General features: G+C 38.6%; 1 pseudogene; it reads left to right on the top strand.

Moving 5' to 3' along the window:
* The first annotated feature begins 17,529 nt into the window (after positions 1–17,529).
* On the top strand, positions 17,530–17,994 carry LOC118977450 (hemoglobin subunit alpha-like; annotated as a pseudogene).
* Positions 17,995–25,053: the final 7,059 nt, after the last annotated feature.

Here is a 25,053-nt window from a genome sequence, read left to right as displayed (position 1 = left end):
TAACTAAACAAATATTTATTTGTTTAACCACACCAAAAAGTTACTTAATCTATAAAGTGTATAAACTATCTAATTGATCTAAATGTATAATGGTATATATATATGAATATATGACATTTATTTCTCACTCATTTAAGTCAAACACAGGCTTTCCTTTTGATTGGTTAGGTGATTGAGTGGCTTAGGCTCCTTTCACCTTCTGGGCTTTATCATCTCCAAGGCATGACCTCTGAGGATGTCATGTTCATTTGTATAAGCCCAGTAGAGTAAAAGAACATGGAAGATGGTACTTGACAGTTTTCTATGGGCCATATCTGGAAGGGCACATGTACCAACCACATTCCAATGGCTAGAACTCCATCACACGACCACATCTAGTTCCAGGGCAAGAACAGGAATGGAGTCCAGAACTGTGCCCCAAAAGAAGGTCAGATGGAGCTGAGGAATGGTCAATCAGTTTCTACCACATCAAGAAGTTAACAATGTGAGAGGTTAACGTAAAATATAAAAAATTATATTGTAAATAGATGAATATATTTAAATGCTACATTTATAATTTTATAATGGGTTATATCATACAATTGGGCAGGCCAAAGGGAAGATGAATATATTTTAAAATAACTAAATTTTCATGGAAAATGGTGTATTTGGGAGGTTTATAAGAGGAAAATGCCGAAAAGGTGGATGGATATGGACAGGAAGGGTCCAATAGTATTTATACAAGTAGAGTGATCAGACAGTAGGGAGATGTAAAGAAGATTAAATATACAGTGATCAATAGCTTTCATTCCAATTGGTCACTTAAAGTCAGAGCAATCAATTTGAAGCACTTGAGAGCTATTTATAATGGTTCAATTGTTGAAATTAAAAGAGTTTACTTCACATCTATGAGTAATTGTACGTACAAAATATATCAAAATCATGCACATAATGTGAGTCTTTTTAGGGAACTTCATGATCTTAATTCTTTGTTCAGTTATAGCTCTTTAAACTATGTACACAAAACAATTATAAAATTGTGCTTAACTACTTCTTTTAACCTCTATAATACTGATTAAAAGAAAGGGGAAAGAAAGAAAGTAATTGAAGTTTCATCTATACAACAAGGTAGACAATTCAATTTGTTGTTTCTCTGCATGGTAATCTGCCAACCAATGTATATGCAAAGGACCTCAGGCTTGTCATGATGAACTGCGAAGTTGATTATTGCAGAGTAAAACTTTCATTTGTAGAGATGGCTTTTATCTTATTTCCTTATTTCTTTGTAAATTGCAGTTCTCAAAATAAATACTTTTGTGCTTTTATAACATGACCATTTGGGTCATATTTATGTGTGTTGTATTTTTTCCTCATACAAATGACTTCTGTTCAGAGAAACATTTTAGTCACATTAATGACTAAGAGCTTAACCTACGGAGTCATAAGAGACTTGAGTCTGAACCTTAGAGAAGTCGCTTGCCTATGTTGCAACCTCAGGCAAGCTGGCTAACTTCTCTAAGCCTTAGTTTGCCCATTTGTAAAATGGGGATAATGCTGCTCACCACAAGGATGTTGTGAAGATTAAATAAAAGTGATAGGTAACTAAAGCACTTAACAAAGTATTTGGCATACAGCAAACCCCCAAGAAAGCATAGGAACTATTATAATTATACATTTTATGAAAATTATATAAAGAATAAATTTTAATTCTCTACAATATGCACAGCTTACATGACATAAATTTTAATAACTACTGTTTTATAGAGTCTACAATGATAGAGGTCATCAGATATTGTATAGTCTAGTGGCTTCCTCCACTCCTCTTCCCTCCCCTCCCCATTTCTTCCCTCCCCTTTCCTTCTATTCTCTTTCCTTTCCTTCGTTCTGTTAACTTCCTAGAAATTCTTCTTTTATTTTATTCTATTTTATTTTAAAGACAGACTGACCATGCAACACCACATTTATATGTGTCTGGAGTCTTAGAGGTTTGACTACCCTACATCCTCCTGCAAATAGATCTTGAGAGATTATTGGCAGGCTCTAGTAAGGAAGTGCAGCCATCCAGGTACTCTCAACCAAAGAAGGATCCTCCTCTATCCAGGAAGGTCATCCTCTTGCCCTAGTGCTCAGTTTGGGGAGGTATGCACATGGAGCAGTGAGAGAGAAAGGGGACACTGCCTAGACCAGTGGAAGCAAGACCAGATCAATGGGGTGACAGATATTGAAGTCAGAATGCCCTCACAACCAGAAATTTTTGTTTTGAACAGTCTTGGGAGAAAACCGAATGCATAAAACGAGTGAAAACAGAGGTGTTGTGGTCGATGGACAAGCATGGTGCCCAGAACTCCACCAGCTCATTCACCCCTTGTCATCTTCATCTCCTAACAGCTTGTGAAAGGGCACCAAAGACATCCCAGTAAGTCTCTGAGAGAATTTGAAAACCAGTTTCCAATTCTCTGATTTTTAGTAGAAGAAACTAAATCCAAAAGCCTGAGTTTCATAGTCATTAATATGGCTGGTGGGAGCCCTAAGAACTCCAAGTCATCTTTGCTCTGTGCCAAACTGCCCAATTAATCCCTTACTTAGAATACTTGAGGGGGAGAGGAAGAATTTGAAATGTTGAGGTAGCCATCCAAAATAAATGATCCCTAAAGCTGTGTACATGGACAGCCTGTACCTCAGCATCACCAAGCAGTTCTGGACACCTCATTGTCCACAGGACAATTTTGGGTATTTGCATCAAGCCCCAGGCATAAACATAGAGATAAGATGGGGTCTAAAAAAAGATTTCGGAAGGGAGTTGAGGTACTCAGAATTGGATTTTACTGGGGGAACTAATGCAATAGCTCTCATTGATTCGTAGGTTAGGAGAAGGGCCTACGTTCTGTCTAGACTTCTTGGTAGTTCCAACACTAGTTAGTGCCTGCTGAGAAAATTTATTCTATGTGAAAAATTTAAAAACAACCAAATTTCCAATTCAGGTTATTTTAGTAATGAAAAGAACAAAGAAATTAGAAGAGACCATAATAGTATGTGTCTTCAGACTGAAGTGACAAAGACTAAGAGCTGAAGCTCATAAAATTGCAAAGGATATAAACAGAATTGAATATAGGTCATACACTAAATCCAAACATGTGAGAAACAGGTGAAAACTTTTAGAGCTCTAACCAGGTAAATTTCAGACTGATAAAGGCAAAACCAGGACACCTTTCTTTCTGGTTGTAGTTTGACTAAAATATTTTGAGAAGATGGCAAGGTGTTATGGCATAGTGATCTGTTTTCATTTTCTATTTTTATATCAATGTCTCTTTTATACTCACAGAACCAACAGAATTGTGATTTGAATCTCTCAACTAGCATAAATGATTTAAGGTTCTTGGACAACTAGAATGGTTTCTCTGGAAATTTGGGAGCACACAAGCCCTGCTGCTGTGCTTCTCCACACTAAGCTCAGGTATTTGGAGAGGCATTGCACCCTATCTAAAATGCTTCAAATAGCTGCTATATCAAAGCTAATCCTTTTACAATTCTTACTCAATCCTTTGGTTTATGCCAGGAAGAAAATCTTCATTTGGCGTTAATATGACTTTAATACCTAACATGTGCTAATATCTCTTTTAACACAAAAAGGAGTTAAGTGATCAAGTGAATCTGTGATAAACTTGGGGTGGATGTGACAAGCCTCAGGAAGAACATGAATCAGTTGACCTGGTAGAGAATACTGTAGATATTTGCAGAAGTAGGTCTGGACCCCAGACATCCAAGGTGTTTCCTATGTTAGTTTACTCAAAAGGCATCGTATACGTGGACATTTATATCATGCAAACCTAAAATGTAGGCTTCAAGAAAGATCAATCTAAATTCACAGAAGTCCAAAAAATATCAAGCAGTGTCAGGGTATATCCCTAACCTTTGGATTTCACTACAGAAGAGCACTATCACGTGACTTGCTCCTTCATGCTCCAGGAAGAGACAGAATATTGGATGGACCATGGCTCAGACCCACTACACTAATTCTTGTGCTTTTAAGTAAAATCCTCTGTTTCTTTGAAAAGACCTCTTTTAAATTGCAGATGAAGCTGGTCTTGGGGAAAGGTGTCCCTAATGAGAAAGTAGTGTAAGTACCATGTTAGTACAGTCTTACTGTGTGCACAGGATAAATCTAACGCAGATTGAACTAATCTAAAGTTCAACATCTGTTTCATTCAAAGTAGAAAATTTGAAATTCAATTCAAAGAAGAACTTTCAAGACCGGCTTTTATTTCAAACAACTAATTGCTGTAGTCAGATTCCAGTTTTTGAGTCCATAAAGCTCCTTAACCAGACCCAATAAAAGTCCCATAAAATAGCATTACAATTTGATGACTATTTTATAGATTTTATTCTTTTTTTAAAAAAGAACTGTCCTATAATTTTATAAAATTTTGAATTTAGTAATATTGAATATCAGCAATATTGGATGGTTAAAAGCCTGTACTTTGGAGCTGGACAGATGTGGAATAAAATGTCACATCTGCTACGGAGTAACTCTGGGCAACTTATTTTGCTTAAGTTTCAGATCTTTTTTATACAATAGGGATATAAATATATCACACAGATAGCATTAATGAACTAATACTTGTTGGGCACATTAAAATAATTTAAGTAAGCTCTTAGCACAATACCTGGCAAAGAGTAAGGAATCAAACATATTAACTATAATTAATAATCATTATATAGTGGCTTTATTCAGCATTGATCTTTTGATTTAATAGCTTTGTTTATAGAACACAAACAGGTTAAACACATGTTTAGAAAGTATCTCGACATTTTCAAATATGCAAATGTTTGGCACAGTGAATATATGAGGGGTAAAAGAAGTAAAAGCAATAATTTTTATTTATTTTTCTGGAAAATTTGGCTTTTCAACATCCATAACAGTGGCAGTATGTTCACCTTCCTCTTTGTTTACTCATGTTTTCTGTAACACCCTCTTTGCTACCTCTGCCCTGCCTGTGTTCTGCTCCCCATCCCCCTAAGAGGCAGGATGTTTACAACAGGAGGGCAGAAGTTCGGGGCTCATTCCTGGGACTGCCCACCAACTTCACCCCCTCTCATAAGGAGGAACCTAAAGTTCAGAGGGGTCAGTAGTTTGCACAAGTTCAACTGAGTTCGAATTTAATCTGCTTATGCTCATTTGATTGCATCATACTGGTTTTCAAAATGAAATGGCTCCTCATTTGTTTGAATTCACTGTGCTTTATTTAAGAAAGGAAAATAATATGAAGGACACATGGACAATAACTAAGACGGGGGGTGGAGATGGGAGGGGGTGGGGAGCACTGGGGGGGTGCAGGGCTGGGAATACAAGAAAGAAAACTATACTTGAACAAAAGTTAAATAAAGAAAGGAAAATAAACTTGAAAAAACATGCTGCAAATAATGAAGAAATAAGAGTATATTTTAGTTTTCTAGAATCGGTGAATTTTTTATAAGCAATGTTCCTAAGGTCATATCCAGAAGATATCACATATATACGATTATAATATACTAATGTTTATTTAATACATATTAGTTAATAATAAAATTAATAAGAATCAAATAGCATAGTAATAATTGTCAATATTATTTATTTAACTTTTACATTGATTAATATGCATTTTAATATTAATTTTAACATATACAATTTTTCTTTCTAGCTAAAGAATTATTGTAATGTTACCAAACGCACACCATTTTCATAAAATTTCCCATCAATATTTAATTGGGAAAAATATCTTTTTACAATGGCATGTTAAACCTTAAACAAAAGCTCAGACACCTATTATGTGGGAAAAAGTACTGTTCTGTAATTCTGTGTATGATACTGGGATTAGGCAAGCAGCTGATGGCTTGATCAGTCAGGGGATAACCTGAAAACTGCCAGCTTCCTGGATGTGAGCCAGAGGTTGCCCTTGGGGTTGAGATAAGCCAGTTAATCTCCTGACTGAAACAACTAGTCTAGACTTTGAATTGTTCTGGCACAGTACTTGTGAGGATGTTGTGGGTTGAGGACACTCTAATTTTCCCCACTGTGTCCTGGGATTGCCAAGTGTTTTGGGCCAGGGTATGGCATACTTGCTATAGACTTAACTAATTCAGCTGTCAAGAGGTTATATAAAATGAGGTGTTGGGTTCACATACATTTTTTTAGGTCAGTTCCCAGTCGCTAAAGGAGAGAAAACAGCAGCATAATAGGTTTAGCTTGTTTTATTCATGTGTAAGGATGTAATAAGGAATCCGTAAGCTTGTATTAACTCTGCTTCTGATCCTCTGAGAGGTTCTTCTGATGATGAGGATCCTTAAAAGATGTTGAGAGAGCCATTTGGGACTGCTTTATGCTGATGACTCTGAACTGGAAGACATGTACAAAATGAGAAGACTTCCTAAAGAGCCAGCACAAAATTGAGGCAGTCATTGGACATCAAGTGAATATTTGACACAAAATTCTAACATTATGTGGTATTTTGGTATAAGAAATGCTAAATCAGATTAAGCAGCAAAATGGGTATTACACAGGCCTTGAAGTCTTTGGAGCAACCATCTCGTGCCTAAAGCGAATTAAAGACTTCAACCAGCAGCTGGGAGCTGTTCCGCTTTATATTTCTACCATAACCCACTCAATATTGAGTCCCTCCTTCATTTAAAATATTTTGAGCTAAAAAGGTGAACAAAATCAATCCCTTTTAAAAATGACTTTGCACTCTAATAAAATTGATAGTCACATAAAAAAATATCACGAAGTAAAAGATAAACAGCCATCTTACATAGTTACTTGGAAGTTGAGACTGCAACTAAAATGCCCGAAGGATTCTGGACCTATTTAAGAATCTGTCTTCTTTCATTTTCTTTTCTTACTTTGTATATTCTTCTCAAATTCACCTACACCTATAGCTACTACTTCTGTTTTGTTAAAACCAACCTTTTTCTCTCTAGCCCTATTTTTACTCATGCTCTACTAGCCAAATGCATAGTGGATTTTTATACAAAAATATCTCATAGGAACTTTGATCAAACTCATTTTCGTATCTTCAAAATATGACATTTGGATGTGACCCACTTGAGTTGTCTGCATCATTGTCCACCCAGCACCAACCTGAACTCTGGACATCCTCTGAGATTCCTTCATTTCTCTCACTTTGTAGCTAACTGGTTTCTAAGTTTAGTTCTTTCTACCCTCTCTTGACTCCTCCTCTGTTATAGGCTGGGTTCTCTTGGATCCAGATTCTGCTTTGAATCAACATCTTTAGAAGAGAGGGGGAGGAAATAGTGTTGGACATAGGGGGGAGTGGACCTGTTGTGTAGTCCCTATAGAGTCAGCCACAAGGATCTTGGGAACTAAAATGGCTTCTGAGTTTCCCCACATTGTACCCAAATATCAAGGCCTTTATCCTTGAAGAGATTCTGGGCTGTGCCTCTCTAGCTCCAAGTCTGTTATACCCGCCTTTTCGTTTTCTTTGCAACTACCTTATTTTAGGTTTCTAAAATTTTTGTTAGAATTTTCTCAGAAATTTTTTATTTCTTTTTCCCTGTTCTGCCTCCTCTTTAATATAAAAGAAGTTCAAGTCATTCCACTGCTTAAAATCCTCCAGTAACTCCTCATCACTCGCAGGATGAAATCCTGACTCCACAGCATGACTTACAGGACCTTTATGAGTTCAGACTCACTGCCTACAACTGCTCCTGGATTAATCCTACATGCCACCAATATGGAACTTCTAGAAGCTCCCTAAATGTAGCTCACTCTTCTTTGTATGTCTACCCTTCTATTCCATTTTCCTTAAAAGGCCCTTTCTTATCGGTTTACTGAATTCACTCTAATCATTCCTTGAGAACCAAGTCAAGTTCATTTCCTTAAAAATGTACCCCCCAAATTTCTAGACAAAATGAAGCCTTTCATTTCTGTGGGCTCTCATCATGAGCATTATTTTTTAATTTTTACTTGTCTCAGTCTCTACGATGTGAGAACTCAAGGAGCCAGTAACATGTTTGTGCATGTCTATTATAGATAGAAAAGCTCACCTTGTATTTTCTATGCTTAGCACAATTCCTGGCTCCAAATATATATATTTGAGAATGTGAAGGAAAGGGAGAAATTCCTTTCTATACTAACTATAAATAGTATATTAATAAACACCTATAATTACTTCATTAAGTTTTTCATAAACTGTATATGTAATTATTTTGTCAATGTCACATTAAAATTTTGTGAAATTTACTTTTCATATTCTTTCCTTTTGTGTGAATTTTGCATTTCTAGTAAGAAAATCACATGTTCATAATTATCAGTCACAGCTGTTTCATCAGTGGTAAGATAGGTCTGCCCAGAACTGAGAACCCAAACGGAACCTGAGAGTACGCTCCCAGGAGAAGTGCTAGCAGTAGATATCCAGAGGAATTGGGGACATTTGGGCAGTCGTTGTGAGACTGACCCACAAATAGGCAAGAGATGTACATACCTGTCTGCAGGTGACTGGGATAGGGCTGGTTTGTGACTGCTGGTGGGAAAGGAGTGATTCGGGGGACAGAATAAAGGCTTCTTCTGGAGATCCAGCCATATATAGCAACCAGCTAGAGCAACTGGCATGCAGAGAGTGTTGACACGCCTTGGAAGGCCTGGTGTGTGGAGTGTGTCGAGTTACTCACTTGGTGGGTGCCAGGCTTAAAACAGAGAATCAAGCAAAAGATTGGGACATCAGGATGGAGATTCAAGGTATTGGGGCTGGTCTGTGTGGCAGAGACTTGGCCACTGTGGATAAAATGAGAACTACTATAGAATGTAGGAGCAACATCTTGGCAGGACTGGCAATAGTTTGACTCAGTGCAGAGTTACTGGATGTAGCCTTGTTTGTCTCCTCAGTTACAGGTTTGGGAACTGTTTGGGGAAGACTTAAAGCTATAATTTATGAGAATTACCCTCAATGCTTGTTATACTGGAGACATAAAGGACAATAAATCAACTTCATTGTAGTCAGGATTCTGGAACCCATCCTATCAAAAGTTTCCTCCATTAGTGACCATAAATTAACAAGAAGTACCTCAAGGTCTAGTTAAAGAATATATGTTGTGACTGCATTGAAAACAAATTTCTCAAATAGCCCTATCCTTACTGTGCTTTAACCTGTATACTCCCTACAGTTCAAAGGAGTGAAGAAAGAAACAGTGGAAGAGAGAATGCTTTTAAAAATGTAGATTTAACCTGTTCCCTAAAACCCAGCCCAAGAAGAGAAAGGCCCTGCAAGAGCATAGGAGGAGAGCCCAGAGTGGCTTCTCAAGGAGGAAGAAAAAAGAACCCTCTGTCCAAAACAAGAGCAAAACGTGCGGCTGTGGTGATATTGTATATTGTTCACAACTAGGTCACAACTAGACAACTGCATTTCTAATGCTGTAGAGCCCAGGCCAGGCTGGCAGAGGGAGAGGGACAGCAAGTCTGCTTCAATGTGCACTCATCCCACTCAGGACCATTAACCATATAAATGTGCTGCTCGTCAGGAAGAATGGGTGCAGGAGATCGGGTCTGGGTGGAAGAAAGACAAACAAGATCATAGAATGAATCCCTGGACCATCTTTGGCATTTGTGTAGTGGGCTGCTTGTATTTGTCTTCTAGGACAGGAATTATTCGTACTGATCATGGGATGGCTTTAGGATGTATCATCTTGATTGACCTACCTCCCATAATTTCCTTTTTAGTATGTTTCTGGTTTGGGTGGACTTCAAAGGAGATTCTCTTACAAGGGTTGGAGAACAGATAGAAAGCAGCAGCCACTTTGTAGCATGCACACCTTCTTCCAGGTATTCGGTCGAATACTAGTTTAGGTGCTGTAGTGAAGGTGTTTTCCAGATGTAATTAAAGTCCAAAATCAGTTGATTTTAAGTTCATCAAAAGGGAGAATGTCCTGGGTGATCCTGCGTTGATTAGGTGGAAATGCTTTAAAGAGGGACTAGGCCATCCATTAGGTGTGGAGACTCCAGGTACCAGAGAGAAGGGAAAACGAACCCAGTTCTAAATTCACCTCACTGAAGTGAAGCAACAGGTGGGCTTACAGTTGCTTTCCCTCACTCTGGTCCTAGTTCAGTTTCTCAAACTCTTGAGCCAGGCGTGGGTCTAACTCTATGGTGAGGGGCCCCTGATTCTGCAGTATACCTTTGTCACCAAGGTCAGAGGCAACAAGAATAAACAAGTTTTAGTCTATTCTTGTTGAGTTTCACCCTGTTTGTGATCTTTATCCCTGCCTGCCTGTGCAGTTTGGGCTCCAGCATTTGACATGGGTCTCGCTTTACAGAGACTCTTAACTAGGAGTTCTCTATAACAAATCCACACACACACACATGCATAAATATTTATGTGTGTATATTTATATGTATATAAATACATAAAAATTTAAAAAATATATAAATATGTATACTGGTATGTTTGGTTGAATATTGACTGATAAACAATACCTTATTTTTATCTTATTTTTGTATATCACTTTACAGTTTATTAAGCATCTCCAGATAGTTTATTATATTATGGCATAGAGGTACCAGTTCTACTGGTGCCTAGAAATACTAAGTGACCTAACCAATGCCACATAGGCAGTAGGTGACCTAATCAAGACTCTAATTAAAGCTCATGCTCCTTTACCTGAGAACACTGCTTATAATGGTTATGTTTGCAGTGCCTGCAGAAAAAGAATCTTATAAAAGCACATTACATTTTGGGGGAGAGTAGAAAAAACACACTGCAATTTAGTTTGAAGGAGTAACTTCTATTTTTGTAGGCCAAAAAATTATGTAGAATTCCACACTTTGGAGTGAAGTGTGTATTTGTTATAATTCCAATATTTATAAAGAAATGAGAGAAAAAACACTACAGAGAATTCAGCAAAGAACTGGCTATTTAAAATTACTGTAGTTCCTGAGGTGGGAGTGGACTGGGTAGGAAAGTCTGGGCAAGGAGACATCTTAAAGAAGTAACAGATATGTAAAGTCAAAGAATAAAGCAATAAAATAGGAATTAGGCATTCCATGTTTCCTCATCTACTGCTTAGCTGTAACAGTTCTAATCTAAATTAATCAATACTGGGCATCACATCCCAGCCTGGCCACTTTCTAGAAACATTTAATCTCTTGATTCATAAAAGTCAGTATTGAAAAGATTATACATACACATATTTTCCCCTGTGAAAAACAGTAGGTATAGAATCCCGGAATAATGGAACGATTTTCCAAATAACAGTAATATTTACATTGAAGGACCAGAGATTTAAAAAGATGTAATTGGCCATGAGTATCAATAGCTACCACATCATTGTTCTCCTCGGGCCTTCATACAAACTGAGTAAGCACATTCCGTGTAGAGTGGAAATAGGTTGAAATTCCACTCTAATCACATAGTGAGGACACTGATTACAGAACAATTTTCCTGGTTGTGGTGGGTGGTGTGGGAGGAGGCTCATGGGGAGGGAGCACCTGATTTAAGCAGGGCGGAGGCAGGTCACCCCTCAGGAAATCTTACACCTGCGTCTAAGATTTCCCTGTGAAGGAAGACCTGGCAGGAGTGTTGGTAGTGGTCTGCACCACTTTCAGAGTGTGCGGAAAAGTCTGCCATAGGAGAGAATAAAGCTACATTTAGAGATGAAGGAAAATGACCAGTGCAGAGAGGAGCGTGGTAGTTCCAGGGGTGAGTCCAGCTGTCTCAAAGGGTGGGGTATCTAACTTTTGGATTATTATGAGTTGCATTTCAAAGAGCTACCAAAGAGCCCTGAGCAACAGGTTTCTCTCTCTCTCCTCACATTCAAATATGCAAAGCTGGGTCAGAGATATGCCTGCTCAGGGGAAGATAATAAAAGAAAAAAGTATTCTGAGAAAAATTTTAAGGGCTTCTATTATTTCATAGTTGTGGGACTTGGGTTTAATTTGAATCAGTAAACTCTCAGACGGTATCTGTGAACGTTTAGAAAAGGAAAGTTAATTCGCAGCTGATACTAGCTTTTGTGCAGAGGCAGAAAGATGCACTGTAACATATGATGCAGATCACTTTAGGGTAATTGAACCATGGCTTTTGCATGCTTTCGATCCTAAGCTTATCTCTATCTGAAGCCTGTAGAAAATCTTTTCCCATTTACATAACAGGGCCAGAGATTATTACAACTAAAATTAGATCCACGAATTGCTATGCATAGTGCTTTGTAGCATAATCAAATTATGATAAAATAGCTTTTATTTCTTTATAGCTATATAATATAGTTAGGTTCTTTGGTAATTTGTTTAGAAGCAAAGGAGTGGCAGTACTATCTTTCTGTATTAAAGCATCACTGATTTTTGGACAAAGCGACAACCTCACTTGCCTGTTTTTTAAAGACATGCTTATTTGAAGAATGGGAAGGAGCGGGACTAATAAAAGATAAGATCTAATTTCTTTTCCTTTCTTTTCTCCGCCCCTGCCTTTCAAGAATGTGGCCCACTACTCCTGAGGTGTCCCTGCTCACCCTCATCATTTAGCCTGATAATGTCGCCCTAAGGAAGGGTTCCTGTTCATTTGATGTGACTGATAAAGTCAAGTGCCTTATGCTTTCCTAACACTGGAAAATCCTTAGCTGTTGTTTTCTCTCAGATTCTGAATAGAGAAAAACCATGAAAACCTTGACATTAGTTAAACTGTTTTTAAAAAGATGTAACTACGGGAAGGGAGGAAAAACAACCAAATTATTGGGGAAAGAAGGGCACAGGGGGGAAGGAAAGAGTGGACATTAAGACTGAACAATGGGAAAAACTTACAGAAGGAAGAGAAGAAGAAAGATACTATAAGGATGTGGCTAGGAAGGAAAGGAGAGTAGAGAGAGGGCAAGATGTAGCCCAATGGAACCTTATAATACTGTGTACGAGAATTTTTTCCCAGCATTTCAAGGCTCTGAAAGTTTCTCCATGGCTCTTTTGAGCAGAACCCCCCACCCCCAACTCATTCTGTATGACCATTAATGCTGGAGGTGCGGTAGCTGCAGAGGTGGCATTTTCTTCTAATTTAATTTTCAGTTACTGAACTCAGTTACCGACTCTTCAAAGCCTCAGGGAGGATGAGCCTTTGTTAAAGCGGCGGCCGCTAACTTTCACTTTTCTTTTTTAACCTCATTAGATTTCACAAGGTTTAGTTCTAGTCCAAAAGCACTGTACAGTGTCTAAACTATGTAAAATAAGGGTTTTGGTGACAAACAACACCGTGACAAGCAAAAATGTCCCAGGAATTTCAACTTCAGTTGTATCCAGTGATGTCACCAAATTAAATCCGAATGCGGACATGGCACTAGTAATAGGGTATTAAATTTGTCACGGGCTTCATGAAAGCCAGAGCCTGTGACTTCCTTTTTGGCACCCTGCAGAGAGATGAGCCAGAAAGGCTCTCTGTCTAGTGGTGTCTTTACGTGTGTTCAGTGGGTAGCACAGCCAGGCGGACAGTAGCCTCATTGAAGCAGAATTTGAAAATGGGCTGCTTACCCGTGTTAGTCCACACTGAGCATCAGAATTCTGATTTAACTGGTGTGAAGCTATTTCCAATGAATGGGGAGACTCATTAAAAATTATATTTTTTAATTTTTGAGAATAGCTGGACCCTGGAATGAGAACTACGTATGATCGATTCTGAACAATGATATAAATGGCCTATCAAGGTTATATGATGATACTGCGGCCTCTTTGCTTCCAAGTTTTTCAGGGTATGTTTCTTTGCCGGCTGGATCCATGCCTCTGGGTTAGAGACTTTGCCCTATATGGGCAGGCACAACAAGGAGAGTTTCACTGCCTCAGGACTCACTTTGCCACTCACAGAGTCTCTATGCCTCTGGTCTTTGTGACAAGCTGTTTTCTCTCCTCTGGTGCAATATTCTGTCCTTGACATGACATTGAAAGACGTGTCAAAGCCACCGAAGTGGGACAAGTGCCCTCTTCGAGGAGTGTAAATCTAATTGGATCCACTGCTTGTTCAGTGACATGGCATTGGCTATGTGGGCCCTTGCTTTACTTGAGATACCAGCTGCATAAAGAATCATTCTAAAGGATATATAATAATAATGAAAAACTTGGCTTGGTATTTGGCTAAAACATTTTATATTTTATTACCTTTAATGAAAGAGATGATATAATAAAATCAGATTTATTTGTTTTAAGAAAATGTACCAGATTTCACTTGGGCTTGTTCTAGAGGGAATATTTTTATAAATACTATTTTCTAAATATACAGCAAGAAATACATTTTACATTATGATCCATTTATTGCAATGTACACAGCTCTTGCTAAGAAACCATGCAATATGTCCTGATTGTTTCTAGTCTATTCCATTCTTTTTATTTCCAGGGAGGTGGATAAAAGGGGATAAATGGTGAAGGAAGACTTGACTTAGGGTGATAAGCACACAATACAGCATACAGAAACAACTGTAGAATTGTATCCCTGAGACCTATATAATTTTATTAACCAATAAATTTAATATAAATTTATTAACCAACAAATTTAATATTAAATAAAAAATAAATAATAAAACTGCTAGTTACAACTCACCACATTTATTTCATACCCATCAAGGGGTGGTCATGCACAGTTTGCAAATGCCTTTTCTAGAATTTTGAGGAAAATAAGCACAAAGGATAAGATAAAAATTTAACTTAATGGAAATTAGGTAATAGACACATGGTGCTAATTCTAACCACACAGTAGCTGTTTTGTCCTTGTTATTATAAGTATTGACTTTAATGGATGATTATTATTTTTAAACATCTTGATGGTAACTTTTTACATTGACTACTATATGAAGTTTCAAATCAGCTGTGAGTAAACACAGCACTAAAGTTCTTCATGGTTATTATTCTATTTAGCCTTCAAAATAACAAAAGGAGATAAATGGTTTATCAGATGAAGAAGCTGAGGCTAAGAGTTATGCAATTGCTCCAGGTCATGGCAGAGTTAATAAGTAGGTGAGCAGCGTTTCCCCCAACCGTGTGACTTCTCCCCCCCCCCCCCTGCACAGACCCTTAGCTAAAGGAGAGGCACAGTAAGGGGGCAAGCTCCCTCCAACCACACCTTCCCCGTCCCCATCCCCCAAAGTCCACACTGTGCTTGGCTGCTGCTTAGACTAAAGTGAAAGGAAAAGGTGGTGGATCTATTTCTGTGCTCTAAATAGACCTCATCTCTACACCTCCTCAGCCTGACATTTATATATTTATGTAACTTATCACTAATGATTCAATGCATATCATAGGCAGATTGAAAAACACACCAATTAGTCATGGGAATTTTAAAAATTAAATAAAGTACAATTTATACAAGCACATGGGATGATTATGCTTCTCCACCTCCTTGCATGCAGGTGCAGCCACACAGCCCTCCTGGGCTAATGTGCAGTCATGCAGTGCACTGACACCAAGGGGCTTTGAGGGGCCTGTGTAGGATTCCCACGTTTTCCAGGGTGGACGCACGCTTCCTGTGGAAGTCCTTCATGGTCATCCAGGGGACAGGTTTCCAGGATATGCAGACAGGTTGAGCAAGAAATCACTTTTGTTGTGTTCTTCACTGAGACTTTGTGGTTTGTTACCACGGCATAACCAAGACTATCCTATTATGGTTAGTAACTCCAAAGAGCTGGTTAAAGTACAAAATATTAAAGCACAGTGTATATATAACTCTAAAATTCTTTTAACTTGTAATAGTTAAATATATATATAGTAAAATAGCCAATAGTTTTTTGTTTTTAGCCAAGGCTTTTTAAAAGTTATGAATTTGCTCTTCCTAGTTTTTGCACAAGCAGCTCTCAATCTTTTCTACACTTGTTTATCAGTTTATGTTGTATTTTATTAAATTGTATAATTATAATAACAAGTGAAAATAGCAGAAAACATTGGGAATACATGTAACTGATTGCTAGCAAGCATATAACTCATCTGGTTAAAGTAGAAAACTGGACAATACTAAAGAATAGTCTTTTGGTCATGGGTTTTGATGCAGAGTATTAGTCCAGACTTTTACATAGGAGCCTAGAAAATCAGTGCATTGAACACCAACTTCATGCATCTTCTGAGGTTTCCTAGCTGACATACCTCCTTCTCTCCCTTGGGAAGCACCCATTCAAACCAAAGGAGATTTCTCCCTCGCAATCTCTCAGGAGAAAGTCTTAGAATGTCTTTTGTGCTGAGCAAACATACCTGACCGGTGCTGTCCAGAGAACCAGTAGCAATAGCTCGGGCTGCAGATAGGAGGACCACTTCATAAAGTAGGACAGCCTACGTGCGACTGCTATACCAGGTCAGAGGCAGTCTGAGCAATTTCTCAGAAATTAAGCAACTTCCAGGTAAAGTAAATCATAGGTAGCTGGTATAAACCTGCTCATATCAAAAGACCCTGTTTCTACTTTTATTATAGTTTTTGCAGACTGCTAGATCTTTCCACTTTCATTATTTCATTTATTTAACAAATATTTAATAAACATGTACCCTGGGCCCTGCAGAATTATAGGTGCTCTGGATATTCAGAGATAATTAAGGTACAGGCTAAAACATTAAGAATTCACAGACTGGTAAAGACTTCCAACTACTCAAGAAATTGGAATTAAATGACAACATGGAGTATGAGGAGCACAGAGGAGTGGATCAAAACCTTTGCCTGCTGCTGGAGGAATGGGGCAAATCCCAGAGACAGTGAAGAAAAACTGTGTCCTAAGAACTGGACACATTTTTTTCCTAAGAGATAAGGGAAACAAAGAGCAGAAGGAACAGTACAAAGGAAGAAATTGAATCACGAATGAGCATAGTGCATTCCAGGTATAGCTGGATGGTGGGTTTAGAATGCAGGTAGAGTGGCCATATCATTCACCAGCAAAGCCAGGATGATACTTTTGAGAGTGAAAAGTAATGCTTGTTATAATACTCCAGGACAACAGGCACTGTCCTGGGTAAACTGGGATTTTTGGTTACCTGAGTGAGAAGACTGCAGAATGGAGTTTTGAAATCACTTAGACTTGTGTTTGAATTAAGGCTTGGATTCTCAGAGCAGAGTGACTGTGTTCAGTCAGTTATTTAGCTGCCTATGCCTCCATTTCCTCATCTATAGAATGAAAATTAATAATTTCTTCCTTGAGGGTTTGTGCAATGACCAAATAAGGTGACACATAATGCAACTAGTACAAGGTGCCGAATAACTATTGTTTCCTAGTGTCTATTATACTCCCACTATAAGACAAAAGAGGGATATGAGGCTGGAGGATTAGGCAAGCGTGGGGCTACCATAGCTCTTTCATATCATGCTAAGGAGTCTGAATTTCAACCTGAAAAAAGTAATTAAGCAGAGGTTATCCAATCATGTTTTTGCTTCAGAGACACAGGTCTGGCAGCATTGTTTAAGATAGATTCAACTTATCAGGGCAATGAGTCATACCCAGGAGCTCCCAGTGATCTCTGGCACAGCAGAGTCTTGAGATTTTACCTTTTTAGGTGGGATTCACCCTCTGTTGATGCTGGAATATGAGGATGGGGGAGTGGGGTTGAGAGACAGACGGTGATTTAGAATGGGGAATTCTGACCCTTCTGGTCCTCATGGAGACTTAGAAAGAACTAACCATTGTGCTGGTTCCTATGACAAAACCAACATCAAGGCTGCCTAGGATAAGTTTGGCAGCCATGCAGGTGACTATGGTGCAGAGGCCCTGGAGAGGATGCTCCTGAGCTTCCCCATCACCAAGACCTACTTTTTCTCAAGCTGGCCCAAGGCTTCTCCCAGATCAAGGGCCATGGCAAAAGGTTTGGTGATATTGTGGCCTCCCTGAGCAACTTGCATGACACCCTGCCAGCTCTGAGCCAACTGTATGCATGCAAGCTGCATGTGGACCCCATGAACTTCAAGCTCCTGAGCCACTGCTTGCTGGTGACCCTGGCCAGCCACCATGCCTCTGATTTCACCCCTGTAGTACACCGCTTCCTGGATTAAGTTCTTGGCCTCTGTGAGCACCATGCTGACCTTCAAATATTATTAAGCTGGAGCTGTTGACTATCCTTCCCCTGGGTCAGGGCCCCTTTGTTCTCTGCCACCTACATGTCCTGATCTTTGAATAAAGTCTGTATGGGCTGAAAAAAAAATAAATGGAAAATTGCAACAACTTTCTAACATCAGGTTCTCAAAATATGGTTCTGAAACAGCAGCACCTGAGAGTATGAGTTTGCTAGTAATGCAGAATCTTGGCCCTATAGACCTACTGAATCAGAAACTCTGGAGGTGAAGGTTCAACAATCTCTGTTTTAACCAGCCTGCCAGGAGGTTCTCATACACACTAAAGCTAAAGTTTAAAACCACTGCACTAACTCAAAGTATATAGGCATACCTCAGTTACATTGAGGGTTTGGTTCCAGACCACCTCAATACAGTGAGTTGTAATCTTTTTGCTAGTAGTGTCTTGTCCTTAACTTATAAAAAGTGCATCATGTGTGAAATGTAATAAAATGAAGTGCAATAAAACAAGATATACCTGTACTGCAGAGCTAAAAATGAAGTAGAAGATGATCAAGGTCAGTGTATCAGAGAATAATAATAAATATGTCACCAAACTAAGGAAGCAATAGAAGTAGACATTTAAAGTCAAAGTATAAAGTGAGGGATATGGAGTGCCAGGGAGGTAATAAGGAGCCCCCAGTCCTTACTGATGTGGCTCAGTAGATTGAGTATGGGCCTGCAAACCAAGGGGTCACCGGTTTGATTCCCAGGCAGGGCATACGCCTGGGTTGTGGGCCAGATTCCCAGTTTGGGGCAGGAGACAATCACAGATTGATGTTTGTCTTTCTTTCTTTCTCCTTCCCTTTCCCTCCCTATAAAAAATAAACAAAATAAATGTTTTTAAAAAGAAGAAGCTACCAATTGAGCAAATAAGCAGTTGAGATGGTTTTGGAAAACACCTAAAGTAGGCTTTGTAGCTTATTTTAGTTTCCTAGGACTGACTGCTGTAACAAAGAACCAAAAACTGGGTGTCTTAAACAACTGACATTTATTTTCTTATGCTTCTAGAGGCTCGAAGTCAGAAATCAAAGTGTTGGATTTTTGGGTCATGTTCCCTCTGAGCTCTAGGTAGAATCTCTCCTTGGCTCTTTCTAGCTTCTGGTGGTAGACACCACCCCCTCCCCACAACACTTTGTGCTCCTTGCCTTGAAGCTGCAACACTCCAATCCTTGTCTTCTTTTTCCTCTGTCTCTATTTCTGTGTCTCTTCTTCCTTTTATAAGGATACAGTTTAAAATGCAGACAACTGTAACTGAACAACAATAAAGTCATTTTAAAAAAGGATACCAGTCTATTCACATACAGCCTACTCTAATGACCTCATCTAAGCTAATTGCATTGGCAATACCCTATTTCCAAATAAGGCCACATTCTGAGGCACTGGGCATTAGGACTTCAGCATATCTGGGGGGCAGAGCAGGGAACATAAGTCAACCCTAAACATAACCCAACATTCTTCTTATTCAGTTGATACTGCACAGTTTGGGTCCCCTAGAAAATAGACCCTAAACCAGAGATTCATGTTTAAATATTTTACATGGTAGGTGATCTCAGAAAACACCCTAGGGAAATTGAAAAGTGGGGAAAGCATGCAATATAGGATGCAGGCAACTAGGACTCAATTCCACTAGAAAGCTCTGGAAAATGCGTAGAACCCATGCCTCAGAGGGGGCTCAGGTGTTTGTACAGGCTTGGATGAGAGCTACTCAGGGGGCCTATTAATTCTCAGTCATTTCCAATCTGCTCCAAGCTGAGAAGGAACAGGCCTCGCTGATCAGGAAAGCCCTCAGGTGAAGAGATCCTGGCAGTTGTAAGTCAGGCCAAGTACACAGAAATGGTCAAGATCAAGGGCACAGGGTACTATAAGCATCTGTGGTTAGTGGGAGGGCTGGCTTTAGGAAAGTAGGGGAGAGGAAGCAAATAAATAAATGCAAACCCCATGTATAAATCTGTAAGTTAATTGTCAAGTCTATGTAATATGAATGGCCAATTTAACTTTTTAAATTTGTCACTCAGTTGAGTTGATTTTATTTATTCTAGGCCAAAACTTTGTGGTCACTGAAATGTCAAATAAAATTATTTATTGTATTCCTTGATTTTAATTGTTGTAAAATTTCTAATGAGACTATTTGGAGGTTTCAAGGGGCTTTAGTTTTTCAGGTATATTTGGAAGAATTTAATAAAGGAAGAAATTCTAATAGTTCCCTGACAGCAGAAAATAACAAACCTAGACAGAGAGAATCTAAACAAACAGCCCGTGGTCACTAAATGTGGTTTAGAAAGACTACAAAAGAGCATTTCTTGTCCTGGTCTCTTCTTTGCTTCTTTAAGTACTCAGCTATGTCTAACTTGTCTAGGAGACTAACATAAACTGAATAGTTATGTGGTACTCTTCCTAAGAAGGTATAGTGAATTTCTTAGCATTAAGGTTTATTTTTAAGGTGGATACCCTGCATGTTCATAAGTAGAGGTTAATGCCACTGTTCTCTTATAAAAAAAAAAGAAACTGAGGCACAGAGAGTTTTCCTGCTTAAGTCATACACAAGTTTTTGATCAAATCAGAATTACAATCCAAAATTATATTTTTCTCTTACCTGTGTTATTTCTTTTTACACAAATACAACTATTTTCTGGTTATTCAGCAGATACATATACAGTGTGATCTAGCCATAGAGACTGCTATCATAAGATACATTTTACTGAAGATAGAGACACTATACCATAATTGACCTCATATTTAAACTGTATCAAGAAAGTTGGTATATCTGGCCAACATGGAGGAATATGTAGATACACTTTATATCCTCACAAAACTAAAAGAAGGGCAACAACAAATTTTTAAAAATAAAATAAACAGAACTGCCAGAAAATTGAACTGCATGAAAGTCCAACAACCAAGGAGTTAAAGAAGAAGCATCCATCCAGACTGGTAGGAGGGGTAGAGATGGGGCCGAGAGGATGTATGGCAAGGTGGTGGCTGCAGGACTGGGTGGTCCCACATTTGTGTGTGGATAAACTGGAAGGTACAACTAGGGAGTAAAACAGACCACACAACCCAGAGTTCCAGTGTGGGGAAAAGAAAGCCTCAAAACCTCTAACTGTAGAAATCTGTGGGGTTGTGGCAGAAGGAGAAACTCCCAGCCTCACAGGAGAGTTTGTTGGAGAGACCCACAGGGTCCTAGAATGTACACAAGCCCATCCACTCTGGAATCAGCACCAGAAGGGCCCAATTTGCTTGTGGGTGTCAGGGGAAGTGACTGAAAGCCTGATGAGAGCCTACCAAGTGGCATTGTTTCCTCTTGGACCCCTCTCCCACATATAGAGTCACAACAAAGTGACTTGGGTTGCCCCATCTTGGTGAGTACCTAAGACTCCATCCCTTACTAGGTAACAGGCATGCTGAGACAAAAAAAAATTGGCCCAAATGAAAAGAGATCAAAGCTCCAAAAATAGATTTAAGCAACAAGGAGACAGTGAACCTATCAGATGCGGAGTTCAAACACTGGTACCCAGGATGCTCATAGAAATGGTTGACTATGGTTGCAATATATAGGAAAAGGTAAAGGCTATGAGAAGAAAAATATACAAGGAACCAACAGCAAAGGGAAGGAAACCAGGACTCACATCAACAATTTGGAGCAGAAAGGAGAAATAAACATTCAACCAGAACAGAATGAACAAATAAGAATTCAAAAAAAAATCAGGGGAGGCTTAGCAACCTCTGGGACATCTTTAAAGTTTCCACCATCCAAATCATAGGGGTGCCAGAGGAGAAGAGGAAGAGCAAGAAATTGAAAACTCATTTGAACAAATAATGAAGGACAACTTCCCCAATCTGGTAAAAGAAATAGACTTTCAGGAAGTCCAGGATGCTCAGAGAGTCCCAAAGAAGTTGGATCTTAGGAAGCAAACACCAAGGCAATCATAATTACATTACTCAAGATTAAAGATAAGGAGAGGGGCCCTGGCTAGTGTAGCTCAGTGGATTGAGCACGGGCCTGCGAAGCACACTATCTCGGTTCAATTCCCAGTCAGGGCACATTCCTGGGTTGCAGGCCAGTTCCCTGCAGGGGCCATTTCCCAGCAGGGGATGCACGAGAAGCAACCATACACTGATGTTTCTCTTCCTCTCTCCTTTCCTTCCCCTCTAAAAACAAATAAGTAAATATTTAAAAAAAATAAAATAAATCAGAATTTCTGAGTCTTTTAAAAAATAAAGATAAGGAGAGAATCTTAAAAGCAGCAAGAGACAAGGGGACAGTTACCAACAGAGGAGTTCCCATAAGACCATCAGCTGATTTCTCAAAAGAAACCTTATAGGCAAGAGGAGGCTGGAAAGAAGTATTCAAAGTCATTGAAGGTAAGGACCTACATCCAAGACTACTTTATCCAGCAAAGCTGTCATTAAGAATGGAAGGGCAGATAAAGTGCTTCCCACATAAGGTCAAGTTAAAGGAGGGCTTCATCATCATCAAGCCCTTACTAGATGAAATGTTAAAGGGATTTATCTAAGAAATAGAAGAAGATCAAAAATATGAACAGTAAAATGACAACAAACTCATAAATATCAATACCTGAACCTAAAAAACAAAAACTAAATAGGACAGGAACAGAATCATAGAAATGGAGATCACGGGGAGGGTTGTCTGCAGGGAGGGGGAGTGGGGGAAAGATACAGGGAATAAGATTCATAGTAAGTACAAAAGAGACAGAGGGGGGTTAAGAATTGTATAGGAAATGGAGAAGCCAAAGAACTTATGTGTACGACCCGTGGGCATGAACTAAGGAGGGGGCATAATAGTAAGTGAGGGATGCAACGTGGAAAAGAATAAAGGGGGGAAAAATGGGACAACTGGGATGGCACAATCAATAAAATGTACTTTTAAAGAAAAAGAAAGTTTGTATAGCTCCAAAGGAGTGGTTTCCCCCTTCCATATTGTGCTTTGTGACTCAAAGTTCTTGCATACACAATGATTTTCTTTTTTATATCTAATATAGTAAGATAAAATCCAGTGTGATTAAATCACTACAACTTTGGGTGATAACCCAATTGAAGTTATATGTAAAAAAAAGTTTAGCCAACGAAGAGTAATTTTCAACATCAGAGTAGCCAACTGGTCCTGGAATAGTCAAGGGAGGAAAGCAAATTCAATTATTACTTTCCCAACATAGTATTTAATGGTGAATCAAAGGTTTATAGGCTCATGATTTATAATTGTCTTGTGCCAAAAAATCATGGAAATTGCATTGTGAAAAAATTTTAGCCAACTTATGAAACAAATGTAAATTTTATATTTCTTTTTAGCAACAATTAAAATTGAAAGGAAGATTTCGTATGGATTACTTCTTTGGATTCTCATAGATGTGGTTTCAAACTCTGTCTTCCACTTATTAGTGCTATGCCTGGAAAATTTATTGACTTGTCCTCTATTTTGTCATCTGTAAAGTGTTCTCTAACTTTCTCTCCCATCTGCTAGTGTAATGCCTGTCCTACGTTATCTACACATACATTAAGTGTAATTAAAGAGTCTTACTCTAAGTAAATCATCTTTAAAGAATTATCATTAAGATAAATGACAAACCCCGATATATTAAGTAGACATTCAGTAAAAAATACTTTTATTCCCAGTCATGGTACATGCTCTTGGTGCTACATCATGATATGCATTGGAAGAAGTCTGGACAGGCAGGGATTTGGGGGCCCCAGATGTGCTGCTCCCCAACTTGTGATGACAGACACACTGCCTGACAGCTCACAGCTTCCACTGGCTCACCCCTAACACAGAAAACAGGGGCAACCACACATCAGCATTGAGAATCATATGAGTTTAGGAATGTATGTGTTTCTTCAGGTTTAGTTTTTTCACCTCCAAAATGGGAATTCTATTATTACTCATACTAAAATGTTGTTATGAAGGCCAACTTAGATAATGCATTTGAAAGTAAATTTTTAAAAAATCTGTTAAGTATTAGATGTTGATTTTTGTTATTTTAGTTTCATTAAAATAATTAAATACATCATTAATAGAATCACATTAAAATTAAAACATAATTTTAAACAATTTATTTCTAATGAATAATAATTTATCCTAGTTATAAAGTATTTACTTACTTCCCAAATGTAACCAAATCATAAAGTGGTTGAATATTTTTTTTAACTTTATTTAGATATTTTTAGAGAAAGGGGAAGAGAGGGAGAGAAATATCATTGCACAAGAGAAACACCTATTGGGTACTTTTGGCACACCCAGCCAGGGACCAGGTCTGGCCCCCAACCCAGGCATGTGCCCTGACTGGAATCCAACCAATGACCTTTCTGGTTTATGGGTCGATGCACAACCAACTGAGCCACAGTGGCCACGGTGGAAGGGATTAAATATTATACATCATAGTTCAATATTTTTATAAATGTATTCATGATTATTAAGTTTATAGCAAACCAAATAAATCTTCTAATGATTATTAATATTGTAGTTTTATTTTCATTTTTAAAATGATCAGTAAGCTCTACTATATGTTAAATATGTGATTTAATTAGTAAAATGCCATTTTACATTGCTTCTTAGTGTCTTGCTGCTTTTTAAAATCAAAATAGTGTAAATGTTTTCCTGTAATTAAAAAGAACAAATTAGAAATATTAATTAATTTCTGTGGATAAAGCCCCATGGGTAATCTCTGAATTGCAAGGTCCCTGCCCTGATGAAGCTTCAGTATGAAGTAGAATCGGAGACACACGGTGCTGACACTGCCAGTGAAACATCCATGGAGGCCTTGATGCTGGATGAGGTGGTGAAGGCAGAAAGAATGGGGAAAAAGGAGGGAGTAGCCTGTGTAAGGAAGGAGAGCTGGGAACGGCGGGGCGTTTTCAGAGAGAGACCTTGTGAGCTGTGGTCAGGCATTGGTGAGGAGAACAGATCAGAAATAAGTCACCTGTGGGAGTTGCTTTTCCTTAAGAAGGAGTGAACAGACATTGAGGATTTTTAGCAAAAGAGTTGCCAACTAGAAGTGAGATTCTGAGGGGTTAACTTGTCAGTGAAGTCTAGAGC

This window comes from Sturnira hondurensis, unplaced genomic scaffold, assembly GCF_014824575.4.
Source record: "Sturnira hondurensis isolate 20B ecotype Veracruz unplaced genomic scaffold, ASM1482457v3 Scaffold0021354, whole genome shotgun sequence".
NCBI lineage: Eukaryota > Metazoa > Chordata > Mammalia > Chiroptera > Phyllostomidae > Sturnira > Sturnira hondurensis.
This window is presented reverse-complemented; position numbering and strand designations above follow the sequence as displayed.